Genomic DNA, 22,459 nt, shown 5'->3' on the forward strand with positions numbered 1-22,459 from the left:
CCATTTAAATGGTTTAAATGGTATAGTTTTGTTATGCTTCACCTCTTGCCATGTTAACCAACATTTAAATTTGTTGAGTACCTAACCGGGAGAGAACAAAATAATTAATGTGGTGTTCCGTCAATATGAAACTCAGTTGCATATTGTGCTCCACTTAATTTGTAGGGTTGCTTGTGCACTTTGCCATGCCATGCCTCTTTAAACCGAACATGCATCATACTTGATTGTGCATCATGCCATGCTTATGTGGTGGTTGTTTACTATGTTGTTTGCTTTCTTTCCGGTGTTGCTTCTTCGGGTTGGTTCCGATAACGTCGCGTTTGTGAGGATTCGTTCGTCTACGTCCGTTTGTCTTCTTCATGGACTCGTTCTTCTTCCTTGCGGGATTTCAGGCAAGATGATCATACCCTCGAAATCACTTCTATCTTTGCTTGCTAGATGCTCGCTCTTTTGCTATGCCTATGCTGTGATACCTACCACTTGCTTATCATGCCTCCCATCTTGTTAAGCCAAACCTCTAACCCACCTTGTCCTAGCAAACCGTTGTTTGGCTATGTTACCGCTTTGCTCAGCCCCTCTTATAGCGTCGTTAGTTGTAGGTGAGGATTGAAGTTTGTTCCTTGTTGGAACATGGAGATTATTCCTTGTTGGAACATTGTTTTACTTGTTGGGATATCACAATATCTCTTATTTAATTAATGCATCTATATACTTGGTAAAGGGTGGAAAGCTCGGCATTATGCTTGGTGTTTTGTTCCATTCTTGCCGCCCTAGTTTCTGTCATATCGGTGTTATGTTCCCGGATTTTGCGTTCCTTACGCGGTTGGGCTATTATGGGAACCCTTTGACAGTTCGCCTTGAATAAAACTCTTCCAGCAATGCCCAACATTGGTTTTACCATTCGCCACCTAGCCTTTTCTTTCCCTTGGGTTCTGCAGACTCAAGGGTCATCTTTATTTTAACCCCCCCCCCCCCCGGGCCAGTGCTCCTCTGAGTGTTGGTCCAAACTGTCAGCCGCCGGTGGCCACCAGGGGCAACTCTAGGCTGGCCTACCGGAAGTTTAGACAATATGAGTGTGCCCTGAGAATGAGATATGTGCAGCTCCTATCGGGATTTGTCGGCACATTCGGGCGGTGTTGCTAGATTTGTTTTAACTTGTCGAAGTTGTCTTGTAGAACCGGGATACCGAGTCTGATCGGAATGTCTCGGGAGAAGGTATATCCTTCGTTGACCGTGAGAGCTTGTCATGGGCTAAGTTGGGACTCCCCTGCAGGGGTTATGAACTTTCGAAAGCCGTGCCCGCGGTTATGGGCAGATGCGAATTTATTAATGTCCGGTTGTAGAAAACCTGAAGTTGACCTTAATTAAAATACATCAACCGCGTGTGTAACCGTGATGGTCTCTTTCCGGCGGTGTCCAAGAAGTGAACACGGTGTTGGAGTTATGCTTGACGTAAGTAGATTTGGATCACTTCTTGGTCATAGTTTTATCGACCGTGCATTGCCTTCTCTTCTCGCTCTCATTTGCATATGTTAGCCACCAAACATGCTAGTCGCTTGCTGCAGCTCCACCTCATACCTTTTACCTTACCTATAAGCTTAAATAGTCTTGATCGCGAGGGTGTGAGATTGCTGAGTCCCCGTGACTCACAGATACTTCCAAAACCAGCTTGCAGGTGCCGTTGAACCGAGCAGATGACACAAACAAGCTTAAGGAGGAGCTCGATGAAGATCTTGTCCTTTGTGTTGTTTCGTTCTAGTTGATCAGTAATGGAGCCCAGTCGGGACGATCGGGGATCTGTGTAGCATTTGGGGTAGTCTTCTTTTATTTTGGCTCCGTAGTCGGGCCCTGATTGTACCTGGGTGATGTAATGCTTTATTCTTGTATTTGTGTGAAGTGGCGATTGTAAGCCAACTATGTATCTCTTTCCCTTATGTATTACATGGGTTGTGTGAAGATTACCTCACTTGCGACATAGCTTTCAATGCGGTTATGCCTCTAAGTCGTGCTTCGACACATGGGAGATATAGCCGCATCGAGGGCGTTACAAGTTGGTATCAGAGCCTTCCCCGACCTTAGGAGCCCCCTGCTTGTTCGAATCGCTGGCGTTATTGAGTCTAGAAATGTTTTGAGTCATTTAGGAATTATATATCAGAGAGTTAGGAATTCTTTTACTCCTCAGTCCCTTCGTCGCTCTGGTGAGGCATCCTGACGTAGAGTTTTGACTCTTCTCTTCTGAAATTTTACTAAAAAAAATTTAGGATCACGCGGGTATCTTGGAATCGTTCCGATGGTTTTGTGACAAGAACATTGTTCTTGGTGCCTGCTGTCATTTAGGGGTTGTGGCTGTGTCCCGGGGAGTTGAGCTCCGAGGTGTTGTCGTCATAATTTTATCGTTGCAGTTCTGGAATACCTGAGTTTAGTATGCCGACATCAAAAATCTCTTTTATGCAGTTGTTGATGAGATAACCTCGATGCCACCCAGTATTGGGGCGGGAGTTCGGAAGTATTGCCATAACTTGTATAACGGATGCTTTTCGAAGGTTGAGGTAGATGGTTTCCGAAGGTTTCTTGGTTATGTGTTCAAGGATGGATACAACTAGATGTAGGATTTGTTAGTTTTGGGTGAGATATTATGCTTCCCCTATATCCCCAACACCTGATTGCATAACCGGAAAATTTCGGGAGTTTATAAGTGGGAATTCAAGTAGCTCTTAGGATATCTTTCCGACAGAGGTATGATATGAAATTGGGGTTCGATGTCTAGTGGTCCGCCTATTCACGGTCGGTTTTACAGTGGTCTCGTTGTGTCTTAAAGAGTCCTTGGCTATGCCGACTCGGGGACGCTTCGTATGTCATGTGCACTGCCTTGTACATGATGGTGCTGTACGATCGAGCCCATGTAGGCCCCACCATGAAAACTTCGGACAAAATCTCTACCATATGTTTGTTCCGGCTTATTCTGCAAGCCAATCCTTTGTTTTGTTTTGAGTTGTGGTATTCGAGTTGCTTCACAGTCAAATGTTGATTCCATACCTTTTATAAGTGGTGTTCTCGTATTCCTATGGGAGTACTAATCCTTCATGATAATAAACATTGTCATGACAATCCTTTTCAACCGGTGTGCTTCTCTTCAAGCGAATCCGTTCATTTTCAATATCCGCAAGATTCAATCTTAGCTTTCTCAACGGTGTTCATTTCATCCATCCCAAGTTGCCTTTGTTTTTCCCACCCCTGTTTCTTCAAGGACTCAGATTTCTTAATCAAGTATCCTTTTATTCATGTGAAGTCTCTCCATTCTTTTCCGTCAATATTCTTACCCGGTGGTTCTCAAGAAGATGTTCCACTAGTTCGTCATTCTTCGTTCTTTTTTTTCTCTCCGGTGGTTTCAAATCAAGCTTTGTTGATCATATCTTTTCCTCGTTTCAATGCTTACTTATGCCGGTGCACCTCTTAATCTTCCCCGCTTGCCATTCAATTGTTCCGGAGTGTTCAAGAAATCTCGAAGATTCGTGTTTCCACTCTGTTTTCGTAATCCTTTCAAGATCTTTCGAGGTTGTTATCTCATTCTAGCCATTTAATCTTACCGGTGCATTCTCTCTTTTAAATCGTTCTACGGTGTTTCTTTTGAGTGGGCACTAACCCACAGGTCTTTTCCCAGGATCTTACCTGACTCTTCTTATTCTCCCGGAGTTAGTCTCAAATTCATTTCAAAGTTTGACGTAAGAATGAATTGTCATCAGTCAAATGCCTTTCTCCAAGATCTTTCATTTCTTTTCATCGTTGGCTCAACCTTTCTAATTTTTCATTCCGGAGTGCCTCAACAATTCTTGGTGGTGTTTCTCATTATCTTTCTCTGCATTTGAAGACCGAAGAAGAGTTTTCCCTTGAATCTTGTTTCGTTCTATCAAATATTCATGGCTCTAGCTTGATGTCATCCTCTCATAATTGTTTTTGATAGTAAGAATTCTTTTCACCTATCCGGAGCAATTCAAGAGTCTTCTCAGTTTGATTATCCGGAGTCCATCATTTCAGGTTATTCATTCTTAGCTTCTAGTTACCATTCTCCAATCTTACCGGCGCATCGTTCAAGTGATCTCTAATCAGTTCAAGATCTATTCGTCCTCAAGTGTCAAATCCCCTCAAGTATCGTCTTTCGTTTTCCAATTCTTTCCGGTGATTTGTGTCCTTGCCACTTTCATTTTTCAATCCTAACGGTGGTTCGTGCAAGAGTTATCGTCATTCGTTATCGTATATATTCATTCGTTCTTCTCAATCCTACCGGTAACTTGTGAAGACGTTCTCAAGTCATGCTATATCTATCTTAATCCTTTCGACAAGAATAAGTAGTGTGCCAAATCTGTTGATTGTCATCAATTTAATTGGTGAAGGATACGCATAACATAATTCTTATTCTTGCTTCATCCAAGTGATTAATTCTTTATTCCGGAGGCTCGTCAAATTCTCGGTTTCACTTGATTCATTTTTCTTTCCCGGAGTCCCAAGCTCTCGCAATTATATCACCACGGAGATTCATCTAAATCATTACAAGGCTTCACCTTATGTTCTCAACTTCTCTTTCTTTTGATCATTCTTTTATTACCGGAGTTCTTCATGGAGGTTCTACATGTTGGTTCATCAAGGATTTAATTCCTTCTCGAAGTGTTCATCGAGATTCTTTTCAGAGGAGCTCATGCATTCTTCATCTTGCAATCCGGAGTGCAAATCTTTCACGCATATCTTTTGAGGTGGTGTTATGTCATTCTTGATAATTTCCCTTCGTGCTTCGTGATTCACAAGTTATCAAGAATGAGATATTTTAAATCCATCAATCTCGTCATTGGAATTATCTTGGGTTTTATTTCACTTAAAGCTTTTCCCTAAGGATTGTTGATATTAATGGTGCTTATAAATGACCCAAGTTCTTCACTTATCCTCCCGGTGAAATAAGCTTCTCGTCTTCTTGTTCATATCAATCCAATATATTGTTTTTCGTTAGTGGCAGAATTTCACCTCATAGTTTTGAGATGCCTTCTATAAGCCCACATCAAGCTTATTCTTTTCGTTGTTGGATTTCCAACAACTCAGGTCGACCCTTCTCCTAACTATGCTTTTTCAAGCTCATTCGAGATAGAAGATATTGTTTTTTCTCCTCCGTTCATTCCATTCCATTCTTTCTTTTCTTCCGGTGGCATTGTGATGTTTCTCTCTTCTCTCATCATCTCAAGTTGTGAGGATCGTCTTCTTTTCGTGCCTATCCATTTAACCGGAGTGTTGTGTCCTTTGCTCAAGTTCTTTCCATCTTATCAAGTTTCATATCACTTTTCAACCGGAGTGTTGCTCGAATTGGTTCTTCCTTGTTCCTCTTTTCTAACGGAGGTCTTTCAACTTTGGTAATCTTCGTTGTATTCTTTCTTTCAATTTGTTCATCATCTCAAGGTTCATTGGTTTCACTCGTTTGTCAAAGAAGCAACTTAGTTTCACCTCACCTCTTCCTCTTCCTTTTCCCTCCGGTGCCATCCCTAGGATCTCGGGTCGAGATCCTCTCGTAGTGGTGGAGTGTTGTAACGCCCCAAGACTGGATCTTCAGATGCCTTCCATGTTTCTGAGTGTTGTCGGGTGTTTCGTTTTGGTTTGTTGCATCATGTCATAAGTCTTTTTGCATCTCAACTAAATAATTTGTGTGGATCTTCGATCCATTTAAATCGAGGGAAGAGTGACTTCTCTTTATAACATTATCCTCCCGATATTAGGGAGCTATATTAAATATTTCCATTCTTTTGGAATTCACCTATAACACACTTGCAATTTATCACATGCCCTTTTCCACTTCAAGTTTGGTCCCCAAACTTTTCCTGTAATTTCTTTCGTCACTTCCCCGAGCTCCACCTAAATTCTCAACATTTCTGATGCATTTCAAAACCCTAGCCCTAGTTCAAACCATTTGATTAAAATCAAATGAGTTTGAATTCTTATCTTTCGATCTTGCCACTTCTAATTTTCTCGTACCATGCATATTTTTACGAGTCCGTGAAAATTATCCCCATGCCCAACTCTTTCTCTAACCTTTCTTTTCTTCCCTTTTTCTTTTTCTTTCTCTTTATTTTCTGTTTTGAAAAGAGTAAGAGAGAGAGAAGGAGCCCAACAGCCAGCAGGCCTCCTGATCTTTTCCCTCTCCCCACCTAAGTGGCCTAAGGCCCAGTCGCCGGCCTCTAAGGCCCGTCCGGCCCCTGTCTACCGAACCCTAGCCTGCACGCAGCGCCCGATCCTCAACTCTCGATCCCCTCCTGCTTCCCTCGCGCCGCCACTCTTCTCGCTCGCTGGCTCGCAGCCACTTCTCCATCGATCCCCATCTCCCCGTTCTTCCCTCGCCAGCAGCACCGCACACACGCACACTTCCAGCGCCAGGAGAGCGCCTCGCCTCCACGCAGACCAGCGCCACCCCTGCCCCACGCTGCACCTCCTCCGTCCCGTGCCCGCAGCCTTCCTCGCTCGGTCTTGAGCGCCCCCGGTGCCGCACATCCACTACCTTGCCGCCTCTGCTTCTCCTAGCCAAGGGCCCCTACGCCTCGACCCGACCTCGCCTCTTCCACATCATAGCCCCGCCATGACCGGGCCCCTGCTGCTGAGGCCCATGGCCGTCGTTGCCCGCTGCTACCCTCCTCCTTCTCCTGTTCGTTGCCGCCGTCCAAGACCAGCAGGCCACCGCGGCGCCATTTTTTTGCCTCCTCTCGTGCCCTGCATCGAGCCATCGGGCCAGGGATCGCCAGATGCCGTCCCTGCTGCCAGGGAACCTCGTTTTTCCACCCATTTCCGTCTCCGGCGCCGCGCTAGGCCTCCCCGACGCCCTTGCTGTTGCTGATCCTCGTAGGTCTTCATGGTGCCCTCGTCTCTGCTCGCGGGAGGATGAGTACGACCACTGCTTCGATCTGCGATGCCCGAGGCCACTTGGCCTTGTTTCGATCTGGATGCGTCGAGACCATCGTTGCAACATCGTGACCTCTGCCCCGGAGTACCTCAACTTCGTCTACATGAAACTGCCAAGTACCTCTACGCAGGGATACCGTCAAGTACCTACACCGGCAAGGCTACACGGACGTCCGTTCCACCACAACATCGAATCGTCAAGTTCAACTATGTTTTGTTGCCCCGTCCGGAGTCGTCAAGTACCCGAAGACCATATTGGCACCAAGTACATCTACCGCCGTCTTCGGAATTTGTCAAGAATGCCAAGCACCGCGACACCCAGATCCCTCGGATATGTCAAGTTCAACTAGCGTCACAAGAACGAGACCGGCGGGTCCGAAGACCCTGAGTACCACGACGACCCTCGAAGAGCTCGGAACCATCAAGTTCGAATACTTTCGCGTGAACAAACTACTTCCTCTACCATTGCTGAGTACCACTACTTCCCACGACAATCGTGAACGACTACACCGCTTGACGAGAACCGTCCCTTTTGCATGCTTCGAAGGTATAACCCCGAGACGATCGTCCGAGAACGTTTGCATGTGTTGTATGAGATGCACCCGTTGTCTGTACCGTGTCCGAGTTGTCACTTGCTCGGTCCTCCTCTTTTGCCGCTAACCCGTGGGAACCCGGTTACCGGGAGCACCCCACCGCTCATCGCATGACACGCTCCCGTCACTTTCTTTTGCACCGACGTCTCAATGAGTTGACGGAACCGGAACGTTGCTGTGGCACCGTTTCGTTATCGTCGCCGTGGCACCCCTTTCATTTCCGCCACGATGAAAAATGTTTCATAATGCTCTTGTCAACTTTTAATAAAAATTGCATAAACTTGTTCATGTCATCTGCATCATGATAACAACAATTAAAATGTTTAGATTGTTGTTGCACCAAATTACTAATGCATATGGGATTTACCGGATTTGTTGTTCGTTATATCCGGCCCCATTTAAATGGTTTAAATGGTATAGTTTTGTTATGCTTCACCTCTTGCCATGTTAACCAACATTTAAATTTGTTGAGTACCTAATCGGGAGATAACTAAATAATTAATGTGGTGTTCCGTCAATATGCAACTCCATTGCATATTGTGCTCCACTTAATTTGTAGGGTTGCTTGTGCACTTTGCCATGCCATGCCTCTTTAAACCGAACATGCATCATACTTGATTGTGCATCATGCCATGCTTATGTGGTGGTTGTTTACTATGTTGTTTGCTTTCTTTTCGGTGTTGCTTCTTCGGGTTGGTTCCGATAACGTCGCGTTTGTGAGGATTCGTTCGTCTACGTCCGTTTGTCTTCTTCATGGACTCATTTTTCTTCCTTGCGGGATTTCAGGCAAGATGATCATACCCTCGAAATCACTTCTATCTTTGCTTGCTAGATGCTCGCTCTTTTGCTATGCCTATGCTGCGATACCTACCACTTGCTTATCATGCCTCCCATATTGTTAAGCCAAACCTCTAACCCACCTTGTCCTAGCAAACCGTTGTTTGGCTATGTTACCGCTTTGCTCAGCCCCTCTTATAGTGTCGTTAGTTGCAGGTGAAGATTGAAGTTTGTTCCTTGTTGGAACATGGAGATCATTCCTTGTTGAAACATTGTTTTACTTGTTGGGATATCACAATATCTCTTATTTAATTAATGCATCTATATACTTGGTAAAGGGTGGAAGGCTCGGCATTATGCCTGGTGTTTTGTTCCACTATTGCCGCCCTAGTTTCCGTCATATCGGTGTTATGTTCTCGGATTTTGCGTTCCTTACGTGGTTGGGCTATTATGGGAACCCCTTGACAGTTCGCCTTGAATAAAACTCTTCCAGCAATGCCCAACATTGGTTTTACCATTCGCCACCTAGCCTTTTCTTTCCCTTGGGTTCTGCAGACTCAAGGGTCATCTTTATTTTAACCCCCCCGGGCCAGTGCTCCTCTGAGTGTTGGTCCAAACTGTCAGCCGCCGGTGGCCACCAGGGGCAACTCTAGGCTGGCCTACCGGAAGTTTAGACAATTTGAGTGTGCCCTGAGAACGAGATATGTGCAGCTCCTATCGGGATTTGTCGGCACATTCGGGCGGTGTTGCTGGATTTGTTTTAACTTGTCAAAGTTGTCTTGTAGAACTGGGATACCGAGTCTGATCGGAATGTCTCGGGAGAAGGTATATCCTTTGTTGACCGTGAGAGCTTGTCATGGGCTAAGTTGGGACTCCCGTGCAGGGGTTATGAACTTTCGAAAGCCGTGCCCGTGGTTATGGGCAGATGCGAATTTATTAATGTCCAGTTGTAGAAAACCTGAAGTTGACCTTAATTAAAATACATCAACCACGTGTGTAACCGTGATGGTCTCTTTCCGCTGGTGTCCGGGAAGTGAACACGGTGTTGGAGTTATGCTTGACGCAAGTAGATTTGGATCACTTCTTGGTCATAGTTTTATCGACCGTGCATTGCCTTCTCTTCTCGCTCTCATTTGCGTATGTTAGCCACCAAACATGCTAGTCGCTTGCTGCAGCTCCACCTCATACCTTTTACCTTACCTATAAGCTTAAATAGTCTTGATCGCGAGGGTGTGAGATTGCTGAGTCCCCGTGACTCACAAATACTTCCAAAACCAGCTTGCAGGTGCCGTTGAACCGAGCAGATGACGCAAACAAGCTTAAGGAGGAGCTCGATGAAGATCTTGTCCTTTGTGTTGTTTCGTTCTAGTTGATCAGTAGTGGAGCCCAGTCGGGACGATCGGGGATCTGTGTAGCATTTGGGGTAGTCTTCTTTTATTTTGGCTCTGTAGTCGGGCCCTGATTGTACCTGGGTGATGTAATGCTTTATTCTTGTATTTGTGTGAAGTGGCGATTGTAAGCCAACTATGTATCTCTTTCCCTTATGTATTACATGGGTTGTGTGAAGATTACCTCACTTGCGACATTGCTTTCAATGCGGTTATGCCTCTAAGTCGTGCTTCGACACGTGGGAGATATAGCCGCATCGAGGGCGTTACAATATGAGTGAACTTGGTTTAGCAGAGTTAAATAAGAGATGTATTCTTGATGGATATGAACCTGGTAAATTGAAATTTTGTGAGCATTGTATCTTCGGCAAGCACAATAGGGTGAAGTTCAACACTTCGACTCATACAACTGAAGGTATTCTTGATTATGTTCATTCCGATTTATGGGGACCATCTCGCAGAAAGTCACTAAGTGGTTCTAGTTACATGCTGACTATTATTGATGATTATTCGAGAAAAGTTTGGCCTTATTTCTTGAAGCATAAATAGAAACATTCTTAGCTTTTAAGGAGTGGAAGATTATGAATGAAATACAAACTGAAAAAGAAGGTAAAAATACTTCGCACTGATAATGGTATGGAATTCTGTTCTAAGCAATTTAAGAATTATTGCAAGTCTAAAGGCATTGTCAGACATTACACCGTTCCTTATACTCCTCAACAAAACGGTATTGCTGAGCGTGTGAACACGATCATTATTTCCAGAGCCCGTTGCATGTTGTCCAATGCAGGTTTGTATAGGTGTTTTTGGTCTGAGGCTGCTTCCACTGCTTGTTATCTCATTAACCGTTCACCATCTATTGCTCTTAATAAGAAAACTCCAATTGAGGTATGGTCTGGTTCACCTGCTGATTATTCACAATTGAGAGTTTTTGGTTGCACTGCCTATGCTCATGTTGATAATGGAAAGTTGGAGCCTAGGGCTAGTAAGTGCATCTTTCTTGGTTATAAGTCTGGTGTTAAAGGTTTTAAATTATGGAATCCTGAAACCCAGAAGGTTGTTATTAGCAGAAATGTTATCTTTAATGAAACTGCTATGTTACATGATGTTCCATCTACTAATGTTCCTGTTGAGAGTGAACAAAATCCTATTGTTCAGGAGCCTACTGTTCAGGTGGAGCATGTTATTGATTCAGGTGATACATCTGGTAATGAAATTGTTGATGCACATGGTGAACCCGCCGTTAATGATGATCATGTCACTCCCACTCCAAATCAGCCTATTGTTCCACCTAGTTGGAATCTCGCACGTGACAGAGTCACGCGGGGTATTAATAAACCTGACAGGTTAATTGAAGAGTGAAATATTGTTTCTTTTGCTTTATCTGTTGCAGAGGAAATTGAAGGTAATGCCGAGCCTTCTTCATATTCCAAGGCTATTATTTCTGGTGATAGTAATAAGTGGATGACTGCTATGCATGATGAGATGGAATCACTTGAAAAGAATGGCACTTGGGATTTAGTAAGATTACCTAGAGAGAAGAAACCTATTCGCTGCAAGTGGGGTTTCAAGAGGAAAGAAGGTGTTTCTCCTAATGATGAGACAAGATATAAAGCAAGGTTAGTTGCTAAAGGTTACCGTCAGATTCCAGGTATTGACTATAACGAAGTCTTTTCTCCTGTTGTGAAGCATAGCTCTATTCGCACTTTACTCAGTATTGTTGCCATGCATGATCTTGAACTTGAACAATTGGATGTTAAAACTGCATTTTTACATGGAGAATTAGAAGAGGATATTTATATGGAACAACCCAAAGGTTTTGTTATTCCTGGAAAAGAAAAGCTTGTCTGTAAGTTAAAGAAATCTCTTTATGGATTGAAGCAATCCCCTAGACAGTGGCACAAGAGATTTGACACCTTTATGCTCTCTCAAGGTTTCAAAAGGTCTAATTATGATAGTTGTGTTTATTTGAAAACTATCAATGGTTCAACTATTTATTTGCTCCTTTATGTTGATGATATGCTTATTGCTGCAAAGAGTATGTCACAGATTAATGAACTAAAGAAGCAATTGAGTAATGAATTTGAGATGAAGGATTTGGGTGCAGCAAAGAAAATACTTGGCATGGAAATATCCAAAGATAGACCGTCTGGAAAAGTATATCTAAGTCAGAAGGGATATATTGATAAATTTCTTCATCGTTTTAATATGCATAACGCCAAGCCGGTGAGTACTCCGTTACCTGCACACTTCAAATTATCATCAGCCTTATGTCCTAAGTCAAATGCAGATATTGAATACATGTCTAGAGTTCCCTATTCAAGTGCAGTTTGTTCACTCATGTATGCCATGGTTTGTTCTCGTCCGGATTTATCTTATGCATTGAGCGTTGTCAGTAGATACATGGCTAATCCTGGAAAAGAGCATTGGAAAGCAGTTCAGTGGATTTTCAGATACATGCGAGGTACTTCTAATGCTTATTTACAGTTTGGGAAAACTAGAGATGGACTTGTTGGTTCTGTTGATTCTGATTTTGCTGGTGATTTGGATAAGAGAAGATCACTCACAGGTTATGTTTTCACCATTGGTGGTTGTGCTGTGAGTTGGAGAGCAACTTTGCAGTCTATTGTGGCTTGTTCCACTACTGATGCCGAGTATATGGCTATTTCTGAGGCATGCAAAGAAGCTATCTGGTTGAGAGGTTTATACATTGAGCTTTGTGGAGATTCATCTTGCCCTACCGTACTTTCTGATAGTCAAAGTGCCATATATCTTACAAAGAATCCAACATATCATGAGAGGACAAAGCACATTGATGTCAGATTTCATTATATTCGAGATGTTGTTGCTGAAGGAGATTTGAAGGTATGCAAGATAAGTACTCATGATAATCCTGCTGATATGATGACAAAGCCAGTTCCGACCAATAAGTTTGAGCTTTGCTCAGGCTTAGTTGGCATTTCTCACTAGTCCTATGGACTCTGACGCACAAGGTGTTTATGCTGATTTGGATGGAGTTATCTACTTTCTTCGACTACTGGAGGGAATTTGGCTCAAGGTGGAGATTGTTAAATTGTGATCCAAATTCTACCATATTGGACTAGCCATAGTACATACGGTGTGGGCCTTTTGTGTTGGTACCAACGCGTACGAGTACAACTCGTTTACTTGTCCTCCAAGGACTCTCATGTATCGCCCTCTTATATACCCCATGTAGTCACACCTCAGACGGACTGTCGTCTCGTGCTTGTAATACTCCTCCTCATAGTGATTGCGCCTTCTAGCATCCGTGGTTTTCTCTCGCAAGGGTTTCCACATAAAAATCCGTGTCTCTCTGTCTCGTTTATTTCTCGTTATTATGTAACAAACAAAGTTCAAGGAGCTCCCCCACTTCAACCATGCTTGTCTCTCTCACTTTCACTTTCCTTTTTGAAAAAGTTTTGGGTTCCCCTCTTTATTTTTTTGTTTTTAAACTTTATAAAAGCACACAACAGAAATAAATGACTCTCTAAAACTTCCGGGTTGTCTCCCTGACAGCGCTTTCTTTAAAGCCATTAAGCTAGGCATATAGTGCTCAAGTAATGGATCCACCCGGATCCCAAGGTATATCAAAGCCAATTTTAATTAACAATGATTTTTAATTTAGTAGTGAGCACAAGGTAACATATATCATGTAACGATGAAGTCTAACTCTCTTCCTATGCATCGACATGTCATAAAATAACAATTCATGCACACAAAGTAAAGGCCAATGCATAGTATAAACAGTTTCCTGCAATTTCTTCGTGTTGGAAACATAAAGAGGCGGAGATGTAGTTCCTCTCTCATAATAATTGCAAGTACGAGCAGCAAGCACATGCATATTATATCTATCAAAATCATCTTGTGTAATAGTAAAATGCAACCCATCAATATAATCCTTAATAAGGGTAAACTTCTCAGATATAGTGTAGTTGGGAGAATTCAAAAAGATAATAGGACTATCATGCGTGGGTGCAATAGCAACAATTTCATGTTTAACATAAGGAACTATAGCAAGTTCATCTCCATAAGCATAATTCATATTGGCATCTTGGCCACAAGCATAGCAAACATCATCAAAAAGGGATATTTCAAGAGAATCAACGGGATCATAACAATCATCCTTCGGTAAGCACGAAGGGAAGTTAAACAATGTATGAGTTGAAGAGTTACTCTCATTAGAAGGTGGGCACGGGCGATCAATCCGCTCTTCTTCCTTTTGTTCTTCGCTTTCCTACTCCTCTTTTTCATCCAATGAGCTCACAATGTCATTAATTTCTTCTTCCATAGACTCCTGCAAAATATTAGTCTCTTCTTGGACAGCGGAGACTTTCTCAATAAACGCATCAATATCAGCATTGTATTCATAATTCTCATAGCAATATTTATGTAACATCCCAAAATTCTAAATTTTGGAATGTTATAATAAATAGATAGACTTGATGGATTGTTTGATTGATTGACTGGAAGTGCGTGAAATTCGAAACTTTTTGAAAGTTAAATGAGAGGGAATAAAAGGACTTTCCCAAACTTTCATTTTTGCATTTTATGCTCTCCGTGAATTCAAATACTTTTCATCACAAAACCCTGGAGAGAAGATGACATGACTTCTTCCATTTATATAAATGAAAAGGGTTTTTGAAAATATTTGAATTTCATTTGGAAATATTTTCCAACTCAGAAACTTTATGCAACTCAATGATTTTCACGAGAGAAGATAAAACGACTTCTTCAAATTATATGAAATATGAGTTGGGAGTTTCAAAGAATTAAATTCAAAGTTCTTTTGGATTTATTTTCAATTTGGAGTTATTTGGGTTTTAGTCAAATTATTTTTCTCCAAAAATAAAATATATAGAAATTAGGGTAAAATGATTCCCTACAATAGAAAATTGGAGAAAAATTAATTTGAAATCATTTTGGTATTTTTAAAATGATTTTTGTTGGATTTTAATAGACCAGTAGCACTGTTTGAATTATTAGAATTTATGTGTATTTTATTTAATACAAGAAAAATGTTCATGTCGTAGAAAATCTTTTTCTGAAAATTTTGATATATTATATGCCAATTTACTATTTGTATTTCTTTTGTTTTATTTCTTTTTGTTTGTCTGTGAAAAAAAAAGAGGTTAAAAAAAACTGTTCAGCCTCACCGACTGGGCCGGCCCAGCATCTCGCCAGGCCGCGGCCTAGCTTCCAACCGCCCCGTCTTCGAGCTCGGGACGAAGTCCCGAGCGTGGCCGACTCCGCCGCCGCCGTCGAGTCCCGGCCGGGCACGCCTCCCCTTGCCCCTCCTCCAAGCTTCTCGCTGCCCCTTCCCCCCTATAAATCCGGAGCCCCGGGACCCCGACCCCCTTTTCTCTCCTCTTTCTTAGCCGCCGCACTCCGCCGCCGGAGTTGCGAGCTCCGCCGGAGATCCGTCGCCTCGTCCCGCGCTCCACCGCCACCCTCGACCGCCGTCGACGCCACCACTGCAACCGCCGCTCCACGCCGCCCCTCCCTGTGTTCTTCGCTGCCTCCCGCGACGCCCGGAGCCGCCGCTCCGGCCGAGACCGAAGCCGCCGCCGTCGTCCTCCCCGACTCTGGTGATCGCCGCGGTAACCGCCGCCTCCCGTCTGTTGGATCTGGATCCAACGATCCAGATCTTTCTTTTTTTTGTTTCATTTTGTTTTTTTAGAGAACGTTCGCTGGTTAGGTATAGAAAACGAACATTTGCCTTTTAGTTTTTTTCTTTTTCTGTTATTTCAGCCAGGGACCCGTTTGTGAATAACTTATTTGCAGAATAGCCCCTGTTCTTCAAACAAGCATAACTTTTTGCTCGTTAGTCCAAATCCAACGAAAACAACGCCCACTTCTTCGTTATGATCCCCTCTATTCAGTAATCCAACTCAAACATGTTTTTGAAAAGTTTAAAATTTGAATTAGATCAGATTTGAATTCAAACTTCGTTTGATCATAACTTGAGTTTCGTAGCTCCGTTTGAGTTGATTCTTTTTGCAAATCGAAGCTCTTGACCTAAACATTCTGATAAGGCCAAATTCACATAATTTTGGTACTGTTAGAAATTGTTTTATGTTGCAAGAGTTATTTGCTTGGTTTTGATGTTTCCGAATTGTTTTCTTCGTTCTTCCCGATCTTTTGAGTGATTGCTTATGTGTGGTTACTATTGCTTGCTTACGATAGATTAACCGGAGTGTGACGAGTAGAACTATCAAGAGTTTTGAGTGCGCATCATCTTCATCAACATTGCAGGCAAGTTCACACTTTGATCATACCTTTTCTACAACCCAGTTTTATTGCATTAGATCAATCCTCACACATTGCATGATTAGGATCTAATTAAATTGTGGGATGGGAAGTAGATGACGTAGTATCTATTACCTGTTTATTATCAAACCCTTGGGAGTTACTATTACGTTATGCTTATATTGCCATGCTATGCTCGTAGACGTGGATTGGGTTTGAGAGAATTTCATGACAGATGTGAGATTTATAATTAAGGGTTTATCTAAGGTGGCAACCTAACACACATCTGGGTGGATTGAGGCACCTGGGGTTTCCAGGACTTGCCTGTTTTCTTTTGGACCGCCACCCAGGCTCAAAGGGATCATGAGATTATTCATAGTAGAAACTTCCGTGTGCAGCCACAAGCCATTATGGGCTCTGGCATAGTTGACTAAGTTGTGCGAACTCTTACAGGGTAGACTAGCAGATGTAGGGGAAAGTAGGTGTACCGGTCTATCCGTCGTAAGGTTCTAGCGCTTCTGAAAGACTGTGTCTTGGTCATCCATTTCTCAAACACCATGTAGTGCGAGAAATCCAACGGTGGCGATCGAGTCTTGTGGGGAAAAGTGCGCAAACCTCTGCAGAGTGTATAAACTAATCATGATTAGCCATGTCCCCGGTTATGGACATCTTGAGTATCTAGTTCTTGGATTATCCTGTTGATCTCATCATGTTACTTTAAATGAATATTGTTGGGTTTAATGATGTTACTTAATTGGGATTGAGAATGCTGTCAACCATTCTCAATGTTTAACAACCACCATGATAGTTAATTAAAATGTATTCCTTTGCAGTAGGGAAAAATTGGCTTTACGCAAAAACCTTATAAGCATAGAGCTTTTCCACCAGCCAAATATGCATGTAGTGATAGCCATTGTTCATCATTCTCTATGGTGTGAATTTGCCAGTACATTCAATGTACTGACCCTCTGTGGCTGCAACGTCTCATGTTGCAGGATTATCTTACGACGAGTAAGTGATACGTTAGGGTTATGATTTCTACACTCAACTTTGCCGTTGGTGTTGATGGGAATCCACAACCTTGTTACTTCCGCTATTTTGGATTTGAGGTAATAGTATTTACGTTACTTTTACATGTGATTTACCTCTGTTATAAATCCTCGAGTACTGTGTGTGTCAACATACCGATCCAGGGATGACACTTAAGCACAGAGACTTGACCCATTCGGGTCGGGTTGCTACAAGATGGTATCAGAGCACATGTTGACTGTAGGACGTGACCCTAGAAACTGGCAAGCCCGTAGCAAAGATTTTTCTCTACAACTTTCCCTTTCAAGAAGATATTTTACCTCTCTTCTCTTCTGAGCTTATTCAAAAATTCCCTTTAGTGAGACCATACCCTTTTTCCCTTTTGACCACTCGAGGATTCCACTGATGAGACCACTCCAAGAAGTACAAGATATCGGACAATTAAGACCACTTCGGAATGAAGAGTATTTTCCGTGCATCTGAATAATGGAAAGTACAACGGTTGAAGGCCGAAGACAAGTAGAATTTGAAGGCTCTGAAGAATTTCTAGATTTGTGTGACCTAGGAAGGCTACCCTTATGGAACTTGGCAGACTATGGAAGTTGTCAATACCTGAGATCAAGGTGTATCGGAGAAAGACTGAAACAAGGAGTATGAGAACTTGAAGTTTTGTCAAAGAAGACCCTAAGGCAGGAGATATCAACTATGCAAGATAGCTCATGGCAATGACAAGGGCAGAAACACGGTTATCCGTGATGTCATCACCATTGATACTGTGGTCACCGAGCTGAGCTAAGCATGCATTCCTTCGGAAGGATTGGATGGTAGAAGGCTGATGGAGCATCTATCAGCAAAGGATGCAGTTTTAAACTTAGCTGGTGTATCACCAGGATCTGGAGTAGAACATCAAGAAGTTTAAAATGGAGCTCCAGGAAGTCGTATTAGACAAGGAAGTATTTCATGAGGAACTCAGGATCCTGAAAATGAGAGTAGCCAAGCTGGAGGAGCTACAACCTCGAGATACCGGAGAATTGTCAGGAACTGAAGGACAGTATGACCATGGTTCATGTGAAGGATGTTGAAACCAGAAGTTTGAAATGCAACTCCGGAATATTAAAGGATGTCACGAGAGATTTCACGTCAACAGAGATTGATCTGGCAAAAGAACTTGAGAAAGACAAGCATGATCGGAAGAAGCCATTGGAGTCATGAACAAGGCTTGAAGAATTTGGAGATGTTGAAGATTTATTGACCTTTAGAAGACCAAACCCCTGTTATATACCTACGTTAGATGAGACGTTTGTGAGCTGTCATTTGTTTGATGTTTTTCCCGACGACCACAAATAAAATCTGTCTTTTCAAAACCATTGTTTGTATTGTGTGTATCCCTCTCTATCCCTCTTATCTCACACCAAAACCCTTGGACCCAATAGAGGATGAATGGAGATGAGCTCGTATTTGCTAAACCGATGAGTCAATTGGAGACGGACCGATGGATTCAGAACATGGAAGATCACATGGAGAATAACCCTATAGCCGGAAAGGATATGCCCCAGCATGCTCTTCAATGCTTTGAAAGAGGTGCTGCTACTTGGTGGAGGATGTACCAAACCATCAATGGATGGCAAGGAGTAACCACTTGGAAAGAATTTAAGTTGACTATGCCAAAGCCTCGGCTTGTGTCCCAGAAGTTGAAGCCTTATGGAAAGGATATGAAGAAACCTTGTGCATGCAAGCTTTGTGGAGAAATAGGACACACCCATAAAGAACACAAGGATGAATGCCCTAATTGTGAAGGAAGTCACCCAGTTGAAGAATGCCCAGTTAGGCAGATTACTTGTTTCTTGTGTGAAGGGACTACCCACTATCCTGCTAAGTGTCACATTTACCCCATGGTACAACGAACCATCCAGCAGAAGAAAGAAGTAAAGAAAGGAGCCCTCATGGAAATTTTAGAAGAAACTGTGATGAAGGAGGACACATCTAAAGAGGACTCGAGTAAACCCTGCACTAAGTCATGCTATTCATGTGGAGAAGAAGGTCACATCTCCCAAAATTGTTTGAATGGGGATCTAGTAGAATTCCCGACGGAGGAAATAGCGTATGACCCACAGGAAATAGAAGCCCTGATTGGAATGGAGAAGTCCAGGAAGAGAAACAGATTGGATTCTAGGAAGGACCTGAGTCATATCACCTGTTATAGGTGCAAGGAGTCAGGGCACTACCTCAACAGTTGCCCAAAAAAAGGAAACCTCGAGACTTGTCAGAAGTAATATGTTTTAGTTGTAATGGAGCAGGGCACTTTGCCAGAGAATGCCCTAAGGAGAAGGAAACTTGTGCTAGATAGTTGAGTTTGCAACAAAAGAAATGGAGTAGTAGAAGTGAGAACATTTTTCTTTTATATTGAGGTGTTGAGTTGGGACATGTAATGGAAAAGCGAGAGATTGTAATTAATTGAGAGTGAATAAAGTTAGCATTGTTGGTACTAATATGGATTTTATGAGTTGTTACTCTATGAAGAAGGATTTTGACCATTTTGAGGATAAGAGAAATATGGTCTATGGAAGATTTGTGCATTTTAAGGGTGGTAGTACCCTGTAAAGAACCGTTGACCCCTGGAAAAGATAAGGATACTCCACTGAGTGGATTTAGAACAAAATGAATACGAGTTTTGTCTCGATATGTGTAATACCCCAAGAGTATGTGGGATGAAGTTGGAGACCGTCAGTTGTTTGGACCAAAGGTGATCAAAGGAGTCAGAAGAGAATGTTAAGTTGATTCGAGATAGACTGAAGGTAGCTCAGTCCAGGCAGAAGAGTTATGTAGACTCAAAAACTCAAGGAGGTAGTCTATGAAATTGGAGATAGAGCATGTCTTCATGTGTTCCCTCTGCGAGGAGTTAAACGAATTGGAGTTAAGGTAAAAGTTAGCCCCGAGATTTGTAGGACCATACCGAGTTTTGGAGTGTATGAGAGAAGTGGCCTACAAGTTTGAGTTACCCGAAGGACTGTCAGGAGTTCAAGATGTGTTTCACGTTTCCCAGTTGAAGAAGTGCCATGCAGAGATGGCCAATATTTCCCTGTAAGGATGCTTGACCCTGGAAAGGATAATGATGTTCCATGAAGTAGAGTATGGACTTCATAACTATAAGTTTTTACCTCGGTATGTGGGATATCCCACAAGGATGAAGAGATGAAGTACTATTGGATATAAAGGAGGTATGATGTTGGTAATATGGAGCAATGGCAACCCCATGACAAGTCTTAGTACTCATGTCTTGGTTGGGTGCCAGTAGAAGGAAGGTAGACAATACAATTGGATGGATTTAAGAATGCTAGGAAGTTGGAAGTTGGAATAACGATAAGTTGTCCGATGATAAGTTCAAGGACTACAAGTAGGGGCTTTTTAGATAAAGAAACAATAAAGTTAGTATAGCGAGTCTGGAAAAGTGGTGGTAGGAGTTGCGAAATTGTCCCTAAGCAATTGACTACGTTACTAGATCGATAGCAAGTTTTATGTGGGAGAGGCCACTGCTAGCATGTCATCCCTGACTTGGAATTCTATGCACTTATGATTGGAACTATTAGCAAGCATCCGCAACTACTAACATTCATTAAGCTAAAACCCAACCATAGCATTAAGATATATTGGTCCCCCTTCAATCCCGTATGCATCAATTTCTATGCTAGGCTGAAGTTTCTATCACTCTTGCCCTCCAATACATAGTCTAATCAACATACAACTAACCCTATGGTGATCCACGCGCGTGCTCATATGATGGGTACCAAAGGACAGCAACATAACCACAAGAAAATTAAATCAATCATTGCAATTCATCAACTACCGATAGGACAACGAAAATCTCCTCAAACATCATAGGATGGCAACACATCATTGGATAATAATATGAAGCATAAAGCACCATGTTCAAGTAGAGGGTACATCGGGTTACGGGAGAGTGGACCACTGTAGATAGAGGGGGGAAGGTGATGGAGATGTTGGTGAAGATGGCGGAGGTGTTGGTGTGGATTGCGATGATGATGGTGGCCCCCGGCAGTGTTCCGGCGCCACCGGAAGCGAGGGGGAGAGAGCCCCCTCCTTATTCTTCTTCCTTGACCTTCTCCCTAGATGGGAGAAGGGTTTCCCCTCTGGTCCATGGTCTCCATGGCGTGGGAGGGGCGAGATCCCCTCCGAGATTGGATATGTCTCTCTGTCTCTCTCTGTTTCTGTGTTTTCAGATTCTGCCCTTTCATTGTGTCTTATATTCCCGGAGATCCGTAACTCCGATTGGGCTGAAATTTTAACACGATCTCTATCCAGATATTAGCTTTCCTGTGGAGAAAGAAGGGCATCAACCGCCTTACAGGGTGGCCACGAGGGCCCAGGGCGCGCCCCCTGCCTCGTGGCCCCCTCGGGCATCGTCTCACATTGATTTTTCTTCCCAAAAATCACATATATTCCCAAAAAAATCTCCGTCAGTTTTTATCCCGTTTGGACTCCATTTGATATGGATTTACTGCGAAACAAAAAACATGCAACAAATAGGAACTGGCACTGGGCACTGGATCAATATGTTAGTCCCAAAAATAATATAAAAAGTTGCCAAAAGTATATGAAAGTTGTAGAATATTGGCATGGAACAATAAAAAATTATAGGTACGACAGAGACATATCATGGATCACTGGACATCGGTTAAGAACATCCTGAAGTACCTGAAAAGGATATGTTTCGCGTTTATAGCGGTGACAAAGAGCTCGTTGTAAATGGTTACGTCGATGCTAGCTTTGACACTGAACCGGATGACTCTAAGTTGCAAACCGGATAGGTATTTATATTGAATGGTGGAGCTGTCAGTTGGTGCAGTTCCAAGCAAAGCATCGTGGCAGGATCTACGTGTGAAGCGGAGTACATAACTGCTTCAGAAGGAGCAAATGAAGGAGTCTGCATGAAGGAGTTTCTATCCAATCTAGGTGTAATACCTAGTGCGTCGGGTCCAATGAAAATATTTTGTGACAATACTGGAGCAATTGCCTTAGCGAAGGAATCCAAATTTCACAAGAGAACCAAAGACATCAAGAGACGCTTCAACTCCATCTGTGATCAAGTCAAGGAGGGAGACATAGAGATTTTCAAAATACATACAGATCTGAATTTGGCAGACCCGTTGACTAAGCCTCTTCTACGAGAAAAACATGATTAGCACCAAGACACCATGCGCGTTAGAATCATTACAATGTAATCTAGATTATTGACTCTAGTGCAAGTGGGGGACTGAAGGAAATATGCCCTAAAGGCAATAATAAAGTTATTATTTATATTCCCTTATATCATGATAAATGTTTATTATTCATGCTAGAATTGTATTAACCGGAAACTTGATACATGTGTGAATACATAGACAAAACACATTGTCCCTAGTATGCCTCTACTAGACTAGCTCGTTAATCAAAGATGGTTAAGTTTCCTAACCATAGACA

Source organism: Triticum aestivum, chromosome 4A (genome assembly GCF_018294505.1).
Source record: "Triticum aestivum cultivar Chinese Spring chromosome 4A, IWGSC CS RefSeq v2.1, whole genome shotgun sequence".
In the NCBI taxonomy this organism is placed as follows: domain Eukaryota; kingdom Viridiplantae; phylum Streptophyta; class Magnoliopsida; order Poales; family Poaceae; genus Triticum; species Triticum aestivum.